Raw genomic sequence first — 12,231 nt, 5'->3', positions numbered from 1 at the left:
TTAAAACTAGTTAACTAGAATTGAATATAGTATAAATATCAGAATGCATTGCATAGTAAGGACGTTTTAAAATAAAACTTGTGTTAGTTAAGTAAGACTTTATGCATATGCTTGTGGGATATAAAATATTTTTCTTACCACGGATCACAATTATAGAAGTTTGAAAGTTACTGACTTATTGAGATTTATTTAAATATAGATTTTATTCATAGGTTAAGAGAGTCTGCTCAGTATGCAAATATAGCAAGATGTTCAAGGTTCTTTAGTTGTTTTTTTTTTTACAAATATGTAAGGTGATGCTCATACTGGTGGACAATAGTTCACACTGAAAACCATTGTAACACAAAGGGTTAAGGAAATTCGGGGCTTCTTCAAGAGAATTAAATGACATTTTTACTAAATATGAGCAATTCATGACTTCCTAATTAGCAAGATCAGCTAATGACAATAAAAGCAATGTGAATATTTCATACACCATTACATCAGTGAGTTTACTTAATCCTTACATTACCTCTGCAAGGTATATTAGGTAGGTGTGATTTATCACATTTTACAAATGAGCAATCTAAAGTTCAGAGGTTGAGTCACTTGCCCAAGGTTTCCCAGCTAGAGTGTAGATTTCTGTTGTTTTTAATATCAGAAGGGAAAGATAAAAAAAAATTATTATAAGATAAATTAGTATCTTGCCTTGGGTTGCTTCTGTCTTATAAAACTACAATGAATCATTTCAATTTTTATTCTCAATTAAGAATCCTTTTATATCCAAGGACAATTGTGTATGGTTAAAAAGTTCTATCCATTTTTGCTTCTTGTATTTTGAAACCCAGTTAAGAGCTGTTTTAATATACTTAGACTCTCAGCTCAATTCCTCAGTTAAAGGAATCTACTGAACTCTGAATTTCCTCTCCTTGCACCAAAACTCAAACTAAACACACTGCTATCAAGTTGATCCCAACTCATAGTTACCCTATGTAGGGTTTCTGAGACTATAAATCTTGATGGGAGCAGACAGCTTCATGGTGGTTTTGAACAGCAGACCTGTGTTTAGCAGCCCAATGCATATCTCCCAGTGTCACCAGAGTTCTCTGTAGTACAGCTTCTGAATTCTCTTAAGGCAACAAGCAGGGATAGCATTTATTTCCCATCTCTCAGGGATGACTCTCTTCGATTGCATGAAATCCAATTTTCTTTCTTTCTTTCTTTTCCTTTAAAAAAATAATATCCAGTGTCTTGAAAACCATTGTTTCGTATACCTTGTCCTTTTTGTTGTTGTTGTTGCTTCAGATGGGAAGACAAATCTGGTCCCTGTTACTACATGTTCTTAAGAAGCCAATGTCCTGTGTATAATAAAAAAAAAATGTGAAGTCTTTAGGCATCTCAGAATGTTAGAACTCATTCATTAGTTTACTCCTAGAAAGGCAAAATTTGATTTCAGAGTCAACAGTCTATGTGTTCAAAGCAGCCCTATGGAGCAGAGCAGAACTACCTCAGGGTTTCCAAGGCTTCAGTCTTTATGGGAACAAATTGCCATGTCTTTCTCTCATGGAGCCACTGGTGGATTCCAACCACTGACTTTTCAGTTAGCAGCTGAGTGTTCAATGACTGTGCCACCATTATTTATTAATATTGTGTAAATAGATCTCATACTGCCAGTACAACCAATATACCATTGATAAGGAACTTACAGACATGCTGAATACAATCTCAATAAAGGCCAGGTTTTCAACTTCAGGGGATTTCAAAGCAAGAAACATGCCAGAAAATGTTTGCTGCTCTTTACCATCTGTTATTTTTTCACATATTACCCATTCACAGGGTGGGAGAGCTTCCAGTTTTTCTCTTGACATCTGGTCATATAATTTAGGTTTACGAAAGAAATTCAACATGCAGAATTGAGCCTATTATTTAAATTACTCTGCCTTCAGCCCCTTTTCACCTCCAAACCTAAATAATATCCAGAAAGAGATTGTGAAATATTCATAAATACAAGGCAGAAATGTTTAAAAAGCTTTTACCAAAATAGCTAAAATAATTGCCCCACTATTCCAACTAGAAGCTCTTCCCCTTCAATATGTAGTAGCTTTCGAGGTACTATTTGTTGTTGGTAAATGCCATATAGTCGATTTTGACTCATAGCAACAATGTATAGGGTTTTCAGGGCTTTAAATCTTTGCAGGAGCAGAAAGTCTCATCTTTCTCTGGTGGAGCTGGAGGGCTCAAACCTCAGAGTTTATGGATCTCAGGCCAGTGCTTATAGTAAGGAGCCACTGTACTCCTCAACTGTAAATGTTGTTGGTGTTGCTAAGTGATGTCGAGTGGGTTCTGGCCCCTAGGGACCCTGTAAGAGCTTGAACCACCAACCTTGCAGTTCAAACCAACATTGCAGTCCATCGCCTTAACCCACAGTGCCACACCAGGATTGTAAATAGATAGGTATAGTTAAACAAGCACAAGTGCACTGGATCTTATATCCAAAGTGTGTTTGTTAAATGATGTATAGAATTCTCATACAGAAAAAAAAAAGAGTGGGAGACATAGGAACTAATGACTGGAAAGAAGTAAGGCATCAGGAAGGAAGTCCAGGGTCTTATTAGAATTAGGGTCAGATTTGAAAGGAGGACCAGTAGTAAAGCCAATGCTCCCGGGGTACTGAATTACCAGCAAAAAAAACCTCTAGATTCTTCTGCCTTGGGAAAGAGATGATCCTAGAGTACAGAACAAGGATGGATTTCATCGAGTGTGGGCTAGTGAGCTAGACTGCAAAGTCAGTTTGAATCCCAAGGTCAGCGGTTCAAACTCACTAGCTGCTCCTTGGAAACCTAAATGGGGTCGCTATGAGTCACAATCAACTTGACAACACTTAACAACAACAATGACAACAAGCTAAATATACCCAGAGAAGTAATCTGAACAGAAATGTATAAACTCTGAGAAAGAAGTGGTTTTTTTCTATCCTAAGGATCCATGGTTGTCCATAAATTCTAGCATAGGATTTGAATCTAGAAAGAGACTCTTGATTGTTACTGATGAAATCTTCATTAATATAATTTTTAATCTTCTCTTTGTTTCCTTAAACTTGCAACATTTCCGTCACATGAAGAAAGCTTCTGATTCTAAAATTATCCAAACCAAGTAGCCCATCCCATCCCTAGTCTCTTAAGTCATAACTCAAAGTACTGCCCTCTATGATGTTTTTACATATGATTGAGACAACCAGCTTCCCCCTTTTCCAAAACCTTTTAAATGGTCCTCTATAACTGTTCCCTGCTCCATATTAACAGATTAGCTTATATAAACTACTCAGAATATATTTGAACATTACATTAATTTTCTTATCTTCACTGAATCTCAACTCTTCCCTGAAACTGCATTTCCTGTACTACTCTAAAGTTGTGGTTGTTTTTGTTGTTGTTGTTTGTGTCTCAATTCTATGCAACAGAGTTGAGAGACAGGGTTGTGTCCTCTGCTTTACTTTGCTACTTAAATCATTGTGGTTTCATTCTCTTCTTTTGAATAGAAACAACAGCAACAACAAAGTTTTCTCCAGTTTCCAATTTTATAATTCTCTCCCTCCTAGCCACTGGCACTTACAACCTCCCTGCCACTCTCCTTTATTTATTAAACACTTTGTCATCCTCAATTGTTCTCACATCTACATGGATCATCCAGTTAATTCCCAGGTTTCATAGTTCTTTGATTAACATCTATAGCATTTTCTCCCACTCTATGTGTGTCAGCCATTTCCATAATCTCAACCTTCACAACTGCTCTCATTTATTTAAAAAATCATTAACTCAGGTATTTTCTTCTCTGACTTCAAAATCCTCTCTTTCTAGCTTGGTTGTCTAACTATACTTTAGGTCCATGGGGACTTCAAGTCTATTGATCCCTCTGCTTTTTCCCATCCACTCTGTTCTACCTTTCATAACTTTCCTCCCCACCCCGCATAGGTTTCATGTCCCATCATTTTAATAATATGTAGCCAATTATTACTAGTGTAAGGTATAATTTAGGTAGTCTCCAATACTATTTTGTATTCTTAGCATGATTCACTGCGTAAGTCACTATTTTCAAACTTTTCTGGAATCCTCAAATCTTGTTCCCTCTCTTCCATTCTATAAGGAGCTGTGGTAGTGTAGTGGTTACGAATCAGGCTGATAACCTCATAGTCAGCAGTTTGAAACTACTAACAGTTCGGCAGGAGAAAGGTGAGACTCTCTGCTCCCATAAAGATTTCCAGCCTTGGAAACCTTATGCAGGGTCTCTATGAGTCAGAACTGACTCCACAGAACATCACTACCATTCTATGCCTATATCGAAAGTGAGAGAAGAAAGGATTTAGAGATTTGAGGATAGAGGATAGAAAGAAACTTTAGGTAAGAAGTGTTCTAATTTTCTCCACATGAAACCTACATATGTACTTAAAATTACAACAACCTATTATCTTCCTCTCATATCTAATCAAATATGTCCTTCATTCCCTCTAAAGTTAAACTCTTCATATTTTCTCTATTAACTGTTTCTATTATTTTATGTCCCACTCAGATACTCCAATTCATCTTTCTGGGAAAAAGCAACATATATGTATAAATGTATGTCTTGTTATTAACTGTCATTGAGTTGGTTTCAACTCACAGCGACCCTGTATACAGTTTCTGAGAAGAGTTTGGTGGATTTGAACTGCCAACCTTTCAGTTAGTAGTCCAGTAATTATCCTACAGCACCACATTAGGAATTCATTTGTATGTATGTATGTATGGGCTGTTATCTACATGGTTGGTGGTTCAAACCTACGAGCCGCAACTTGGAAACCCTATACAGGGTCTTTGTGAGTCAGAACACACCCTGTGGCACTTCACAAACACAAACATATTTATATAGAGAGAAAGAGTGCCCTGGTGGTGTAATGGTTAACTACTTTGTTGATAACTCAAAGGTCAGTGGTTTGAACCCACTATTTATTCCTTGGAGAAAAGACTGGTTACCTATTCATGTAAATATTGCAGCTAGAAAACCCTGTGGGGCAGTTCAACACTCTCATATAGCATCACTGTAAGTCAGAATCAACTGAAAAGTACACAACAAATGTTGTCTGGAGGGACCAGTCCCTGGGGAAGGACATCATGCTTGGTGAAGTAGAGGATCAGTGAAAAAGAGGAAGACCCCCCAACTAGATGGATTGACACAGTGACAGCAGCAATGAGACTCAACCATAACAATCGTGAGAATGGTGCAGGACCAGGCAGTGTTTTTTCTGTTGTGCATATGGCTGCTATGAGTCAGAACTGCTTGATGGCACCTAACAACAACAACATATAAGTGTATGTATGTATCTACAAGAGTCCTGGGATCAGTACTGTAGGACAAGCACTTGACTGTTAACCACGGGCTAGCAGTTCAAACATCCAGCTGCCTCTTGGCAACTTTATACAGGATTACAATGAGTCAGAACCAACTACATGGCACTTACTAACAACAGCAAATATACCTATAAGGATCCCTGGTAGCGTTGTAGGCACTGCTAACCACAAGACCTACAGTTCAAACACACAAACTTTCCATGGGAGAATGAGGAGACTTTCTACTCCCATAAAGATTTATAGCCTCAGAACCCTATACAGGATTGATGTGAGTCAGAAATAACACTATGGCAGTGAGTTGTGGTTATGCGTATGCTTGTGTGTGGATACATATTATATTGAGAGATCTAGAGGAATGCATAATTAATTTAATGTGGTGCTGTAGGATAAGCACTCGATCTCCAGGTCTATTTGAACTGCAAGGCCGGTGGTTCAAACTCACCAGCTACTCCTAAGAAACCTTATACAGGGCCGTTATGAATCATAACCGATTCAACGGCACTTAACAACAACATCAATGTTACTGGCAAGAACAAATAATCATACCTTTCCATTTTTCCTGATATCCTGAGGAGGAATAATTTCCTTCGAGAACCATAGACCCAATGAAAGTACGAGAAAATGACTAATTCATCCTAGTTTCTGTGATTTTTAGACAGTTGAGCATTCTGTTAATTGGGAAATCTAATATCTGCATTGACCTATCAGGAAAAAAAACAAAACAAAACAAAACTCCAAGTAGCTGAGAATGGGATTGATACACAGCTGCACTAGCATGAGATAAAATATAGTCCTGTTTGCCTATGGTTTCCTTCATTCTCCACAGGGTAATAAAAGCAACATATTTTTTAATTACCATTTCTTCATTTCTTACTAGAATGTGGAAATATTAGCCTCCAGATACCCATTTAAAAGCTTGAAACCAGATGGTTGAAAATATCCAACTGAATCTAAGTGCAGAGGAGAAGAATCTAAAAAAAATTATTTGGAGACATCTGATACCTGGAAAAGAGAATATAAACATTCCAAAAGCGAGGAAGAAAAGGCAGAATGCAACTCCTAAAACCTTTGAAAATGTCAAACATATTTGAGAAAATAATATCAAGTCAATAATAGCCAAATTCACATCTTATTTCAGGGAATGATGGGAAATCATAGGCTGTAATTTCTAGCATCAGATGTGAAATTGCTCCTTTAAGTGGGAGTAATTTTGATACCTTAAATTTCCATGGTATCTTTCTTTTCAAATACAGTTTTCCCAGACTGAGGCCTATAACTACATACAGTTAGTTGCTATCAAATATTTCCAAAAAGACTAAGTGTCTCAAGCAACACGGGCCTCTTTCACCTTCCTCCCATCTCAATTTCACAATCTTCACCCCACACCAGACACCACATTGAAATTAAAAAAAAATAATAATTAAATATACGGTTGCACATATGAATGCGTATTTTTCTGAAAATGAACAGTTTCCAGAATAAACTCTCTCTATTAGGGGAACCTAAGGAGCTCTGGTAGTGTAGTGGTTACGAATTGGGCTGCTAACCTCAATGTCGGCAGTTCGAAAATATCAGCCGTTCCGCTAAAGAAAGATGAGGCTTTCTGCTCCCGTAAAGATTTACAGCCTCAGAAACCCTGTTCAGGGTCACTATGAGTCAGAACCGACTCTACGGTACTTAACAACAACAACAACAACATTAGGGGAACCTACTCTAACCATTAATTAATTCATTATTGATTTACAACATTTTAGCAATCATGGTTTGCCAGATCCTTAGAAGACTCTACAGGATAGAAACATGTACAAAGTATACAAGATAATTGCTCTTATGGAGTTCCTTCCTAGTAGGAGATAAAGAAAGGTAAAACAAAAATCATAGTACAGTGTGTAAAATGTCATCACCGGGGAAACACAGATGACTATTTTGTTGTTGTTATTGTTGTTGTGTTGTTAAGTGCCTTCAAGTTGATTCCGACTTGTAACGACCCTGTATAAGGTTTCCAAAGAGTGGTTGGTGAGCTTGAACAGCCAACCTTGCAGTTTAAATGACTTTGCAGTCTAGCACATTAACCCACAGTGCCACACCAGGACTCTTAAAGTCAAAAACTGATGTCACAATTTTTCATTCTCCAAAATGTCCTGCTTTGGATGTTACTTTACAGAAACATCTCTGCTATTGGGTCCAAGAGGAGAGTAATCTACTCAATCCCGGGAGTTCAGGGTCTACCTCCCAGATGACACTGTGGTTAAGCTGAGACCTAAGGAGCTCTGATAGCATAGTGGTTGCGAGTCGGGCTGTGAACAGCAATGTCAGCAGTTCGAAACTACCAGCTGCTCTGCGGGAGAAAGAAGAGGCTTTCTGCCCCCATAAAGATTTACAGACTCAGAAACCCTGTACAGGGTCGCTCTGAGTCAGAACCAACTCCATGGTGCATAACCAACCAACCAAAGGCACGTTTACTGTGCTATTAACAAACCAAGCATTATTAGTCTCAAAACTTGTGTATCTTTTGTTCCCGATATCCAGCACACTTCTCCCAAAAGCCACATGACTCTCTCCCTTACTTCATTGTAATCATGCTCAAGGGTCACCTTATCAGAAACTTTCCTTGACCACCTTATTTAAATAACATCTCTCCCCATCATATTCTGTCCCATTGATTTGCTTCAGCTATCTTCCTAGCACTGATCACTACCTGATGTGTTGTTTATCTTCTCTCTTGAGAATATAAACTCATTGTTGTTGTTAAGTGTTATGGAGTCAGTTCCAACTCATAGGGTTTCAGAAGACTGACTAGTGGGTTTGAACTGCTGACCTTGTGGTTCAAACTGACCTTGCAGTCCAGTGCTTATCCTACAGCACCATGCCAGGACTCCATTGGTGGTTTGCTTATGTGCCATGGAGTCAGTTCCGACTCATAGCGACCCTGTATATGGTTTCTGAGGCTGTAAATATTTACAAAAGCAGAAAGCCTCATCTTTCTCCCTCAGAACAGCTGGTAGTTTCCTGTTGACCTTGAGGTTAGCATCCCAACCCAACCTTTATGCTACCAGATCTCCTTATTGTCGTTAGGTGCCATCAAGTCGGCACAGACTAACAGCGACCTTCTGCACAGCAGAAAGAAACAATGTCCGATCCTGGGCCAACCTCACTACTGTTGCCACACTTGAATCCATCGATGCTGCCACTTGGCCAATCCATCTTGTTGGGAGTCTTCCTCTTTTTCTCTGTCCCTCCATCTTACCAAACATGATATCCTTCCCCAGCGACTGTTCCCTCCTTACAATATGTCCAAAGTAAGAGAAACGAAGTTTGGCCATCTTGGCCTCTAAGGAGCACTCTGGCTGCACTTCTTCCAAAAGAGATCTATTGGTTCTTTTGGAAGTCCATGGCACTTTCAAAATTCTCCTCCAACACCATAATTCAAAGGCATCAATTCTTCTATGGTCTTCCTTATTCACTGTCCAGCTTTGGCATCCATATGAGGTTATTGAAAATATCATGGCTTGGGTCAGGCACACCTTAGTCCTCAAGCTGACATCTTTGCTCTTCAACACTTTAAAAAGTTTCTGTGCAGCAGATTTGCCTAATGCAATACGTCATCTGATCTCTTGATTGCTGCTTCCGTGAGTGTTGATAGTTGATCCAAGAAGAATGAAGTCCTTGACAACTTCAATCTTTTCTCCATTGATAAGAATGTTGTTTATTGGTCCAGTGGTGAGGATTTTCGTTTTCTTGACATTGAGATGTAATCCATACCGAAGGCTATGCTCTTTGATCTTCATTAGTAAATGTTTTAAGTGCTCTTCACTTTCAGCAAGCAAGGTTGTATCAACTGCATATCACAGGTTGTTAATGAGTCTTCCTCCAATCCTGATGCCATGTTTTTCTTCATAGAACCCAGCTTCTCAGATGATTTGTTCAGCATACAGGTTGAATAAGTATGGTGAAAGAATACAACCTTGTCGCACACCTTTCTTAATTTTAAAACATTCAGTGTTCCCATGTTCTGTTCGAACAACTGCTTCTTGGTCCAGGTACAGATTCCTCGTGAGTACAATTAAGTGTTCTGGAATACTCATACTTCTCAATGTTGTCCATAGTTTGTCATGATCCACACAATCAAAAGCCTTCGCATAGTCAATAAAGCACAAGTAAACATCTTTCTGATATTCTCTGCTTTCAGCCAAGATCCATCAGACATCAGCAATGATATCTCTAGTTCCACAGCCTCATCTGAATCCAGCTTGAACCTCTGGAAGTTCTCTGTCAATATATAATTGTAGTCGTTTCTGTATTACCTTCAGCAAAACTTTACTCACATGAGATATCAAAGAGATTGTCCAATGATTTCCTCATTCCGTTGGGTCACCTCTCTTTGGAATGGGCACAAATATGGATCTCTTCCAATCAGTCGGCCAGTTATCCAAGAGTTGAACAGAAAATGTCAAAGACCAGCTCGAGAAGATAAAACCAAATACTATAATAAAATATGCGAAGATTTGGAATCAGTAAACCAAAAAGGAAGAACACGGACAGCATTTCTCAAGCTGAGGGAACTAAAGAAAAAATTCAAGCCTCGATTTTCATTATTGAAAGATTATCTGCTCAAATTATTGAATGATGCCGAATGCATCAAGCAAAGATGGAAGGAATACACAGAGTCATTGTACCAAAAGGAAATGGTTAATGTTCCACCATTTCAAGAGGTAGCATATGAACAAGAGCCTGTGGAAAGAGATCGCCTTAGGACTCCATTAAGTGCCATGGAGTCGGTTCTGACCCATAGTGACCTTGTATAGGGTTTCCAATGAGCAGCTGGTGAGCTTGAACCACGGACCTTGCAATTCAAATGAGTTTGCAGTCTGGCACATTAGCCCACAGCCCCACACCAGGACTCCTAGGACTCCATTGGTGCTGGTGCTGGTGGTCATGTGCCGTGGAGTCTGTTCCGACTCATAGCGACCCTGTACAGGGTTTCCGAGGCTGTAAATATTTACGGGAGCAGAAAGCCTCATCCTTCTCCCACAGAGCACCTGGTAGTTTCGAACTGCTGACCCTGAGGGTAGCAGCGCGATTCGTAACCACTACGCTACCAGAGTTCTTTAAGCTCCATTAAAACCTATTAAAATGTAGGTTGAAATGTAAGTTCCATGAGAGGCCTTTTATTTGTGTTCACTACTTTGATCCCAAGTACCAAAAATTGTTCCTTGTACATTGCAGTTGTTCAATAAATATTCAATAAATGAAGACATGAAGAGTTATTTGAAACATCTATGGCAGAAAGGAAGTACTCAAAAAATGTTAACTAGTTTTATTATGAAGCATAGGTATGGAAAAGGAGATCACAGAAAGATAAAATAGAACTGGAGTGTTTGAGTATCACAGAATCAATGACAAGAAATCTCTGTTCTTGTCTCTACTTGAAACCTCCCCTACAAGGAAAGGTCTCACTCCTTATTGGTTCAAACAATACCCTGATTAGACCAAAGGTCTATTCACTCAAAGATTTTCTCTTTGGTTGAGCAGAAATCTGCCTTTGTAACTTCTTCCATCTCTCGCAACATTCTGGAAAAACACAGAGCAAACCTCTCTAGTCTGTGATTATATGTTTCATTTTTAACCGAAACAAAAAGACACCTTGAACTGTACTTCATGAATTTTTGTTAGCCTATTAAAATATCCTTGCATAGAATTCTACATATGATCTGAACTATGTACATCATTTGTCTGCAAATATAATTTTTAATGCAATCTATGATTCTAGAAGAATTTGATAGCTGTATTTACTGAAGTAGGTACCTAATTGTACATGAGCATTGTGTCCTCTCCAAGTATGTTCTCTAAAAAACATATGCTTTACTGATGAAAATTATTAGTTTAGTTGTTTAATACAGAACTGGATTTTTAAAACTTGAAGTAAATGAACAACCAATCTCTTAATCAAATGCTTCCACTTAAATCTTATTATAGCAAACTCTTGCTGTCTGAAGATTTTTAAATCCAAAGATTTAACTATTCACAGAAAACAAAAATATGAATGGCATGTGGCAATCTGTAATTTTACTGAGATATGTGTTTTCCTGAGGCATGAATGGCACATCCTGCAAGGTTAATATGTAAGTTAATTAGTCACTTAGCTTATGAATGAACCTAGTTACTCTCCATATTTCCACATTTTATCATGGTTCTGCTATTTTCTGCTAAACCTTGCATATGTATTTATGGGCTGGAAATAAATGTTATAAATATATGGAAGATACAGTCTATTTTCTGTGGCATTTGAAAATATGGGACATATCCAGAGTCTTAAGGAATTATCCCTGGGATTGTTTTTGGTCAAATATATAGTTCTTAGATGGGTGGTCATGATGCTCTACTGCCACCTGCTGATCTCATGCTGACCACTCATCAGAAATTTATAATCTAATCTACATCCTACTAAAGGGTAGAACTCCTTTACTAATTTGTAGGGGGTCTTGATCAATATCCATGAGCAGTACATTCTTAAAGAGACAAGGTTTCATGTGAATGGTTCTAAGTGAAAGAAAACAAACAAACAGAGGATACTCATACTGGTAGGCTAGATTAGAAGAAAAATACAAAACATTTTTCAATCAAATTCCTATGATTAAGCTATGATTAACTAATTTTGGAATGTAACATTTTTTATAATTTGAAATTATTCTAGCATTCAAACACTTTATGTAGCTACTAAAATAAAAGTTTGGCTGAACATAATGCTTTAGAAAACTGTCTTAATTATTTATGTTGTTGTTGTTGTTAAGTGCCTTCGAGTCGGTTCCGACCCATAGCGACCCTGTACAGGGTTTCCGAGGGTGTAAATCCTTACGGGAGTAGAAAGCCT

This window comes from Chrysochloris asiatica, unplaced genomic scaffold (assembly GCF_000296735.1).
Source record: "Chrysochloris asiatica unplaced genomic scaffold, ChrAsi1.0 scaffold00183, whole genome shotgun sequence".
Classification (NCBI taxonomy): Eukaryota; Metazoa; Chordata; class Mammalia; order Afrosoricida; family Chrysochloridae; genus Chrysochloris; species Chrysochloris asiatica.
The sequence above is the reverse complement of the archived record's forward strand: the minus strand, read 5'-3'. Positions refer to the sequence as shown.